This window comes from Miscanthus floridulus, chromosome 11, assembly GCF_019320115.1.
Source record: "Miscanthus floridulus cultivar M001 chromosome 11, ASM1932011v1, whole genome shotgun sequence".
Lineage (NCBI taxonomy): Eukaryota > Viridiplantae > Streptophyta > Magnoliopsida > Poales > Poaceae > Miscanthus > Miscanthus floridulus.
Genome location: NC_089590.1, coordinates 19,598,270 through 19,600,096, shown reverse-complemented (window position 1 = coordinate 19,600,096; position 1,827 = coordinate 19,598,270). Strand labels below are relative to the sequence as shown.

General features: G+C 42.0%; 1 pseudogene; it reads right to left on the bottom strand.

Moving 5' to 3' along the window:
- Positions 1-1,311: 1,311 nt before the first annotated feature.
- On the bottom strand, positions 1,312-1,411 carry LOC136495028 (small nucleolar RNA R71; annotated as a pseudogene).
- Between the last annotated feature and the right edge of the window lie 416 nt (positions 1,412-1,827).

Here is a 1,827-nt window from a genome sequence, read left to right as displayed (position 1 = left end):
ATCCCATTAATGGACGTCTTACATGTATGTTCTTATGCAAAGTACATCAAGGATATCATCAATAACAAACAACCCTTGCCACAGAGGTTATCAAGCTAGCAAAAGAGTATAGCACTGCTATACTCAACCGTTTACCTGAGAAAATGAAGGACCCTAGGTGCCCAACCATCACATGCTCAATTAGGGACCAGCAGTTTGATCATGCCTTGTGCAACCTAGGGTTCAGCATTAGTGTGATGCCCAAGGTCATATTTAACAAGTTGAACATCACGCATTTAGCAGCAATGCCAATGATGCTCCAGCTAGCCAATTCCATGGTTGTCTATTAGGCTAGGATTGCCGAAGATATCTCGGTGAAAATCTAGGGTTACTTCATCCCATCGATTTAGTGGTACTGGACATGGAAACCATGAAGGAATCACCCCTCATTCTTGGGTGACCCTTCCTAAGCACCGCAAGAGCACAAATTGATGTTGGAGCCAGAGAAATCCACTTCAATATCAATAGCAAAGAAGAAAAGTTTGACTTTTGGCCCAGGCAGGAGAAATGCTCCATGATCCATATCAAGTATAGGCCAAATCCACAAGGCATTAAGGAGGTTGAGATACAACCTCAACTAGTGGACAGCCTCATCAGGAAAAATAAAGAAAACAAAAATAGGCCAGAGCAGAAAAAGAACAACCAAAAACAAAAAAGAAGAATCTCCAAAGGTTGTCACACACCACCAAAGAAGAAAATGGTGTGGGAACAAAAAGAGGAAGCTCCAAAGTCCACCACCACACCACCCAAATCAAACAAAATGGTGTGGAGACCAAAAAAGTATAGCCACCCATGTCCACTTCTCTAGGTATGGATGTACCCTCGTCAAGCAAAAAGTGAAAGGAGGAAAGTCCTGCTCATTGGACTTAAGATAGTGAGCCCTTACCGAAGGTAAATCAGTAGTTATCCTTTACAATTGTAATTTGCTTAGAATCCCTATATAATAAATCTATAGACTATGCATTAATTATGCTAAATATATATATATATATATATAATAACATATAGTTAGGACTTTTCATATATCTTCATTTTTGTGGTTTGTGTAGTCAGGATGTGAGTGCGCACCTCCAACACTTCCTTGAGCTATGTGACACCATTGTCATAAAAGATGTCGCACTAGCAAGCATCAAGCTCCATCAGTTTCCTTTCTCCCTCATAGGGAAGGCAAAGCTATGGTTTCACAAGGAAAAGGAAGCCCTCAACACATGGGACAAATGTTCTGCGGTGTTGCTCATGAAATTCTTCCCCATGGGCAAAACCAATGCCTTGAGGGGGGTGGGAAATTTCAAGTTTCTAGTAGAATTCCATGGAATCTATCCCCGAAGCATGGGAGAGGTTTTAGGATTACATCTAAGCCTACCCACACCATGGGATAGAGAATTGGCTCATGCTCTAGAACTTCTATGAGGGGTTGATGCCCATGTCGAAGGGGCACATCGATGTCGCTACTGGAGATGCATTTCTTTCCCTAACCATTGATGGAGCCATGGCTCTCATTGACAAAATGGTAGCAAATCAAAGCTGGGGGAAGGAAGAAAACAACAAAAAGGCATGCATACCATGAAGGAGGCGAATATGCTTACCACAAAAATGGACCTACTGCTAAAAAGACTGGATGAACATGTCGCTGATAAAGAAGCAATGAAGAGCACCATCTAGGCCATGGACTCACACATGACATGTGAGGTCTGTGGAAAAGTCAGATATTTGGGGAATGACTACCCCAAAACCCATGAAGACGCTGCATATATAAACAATGGGTTCTGACAAAATAACAATGGGTGG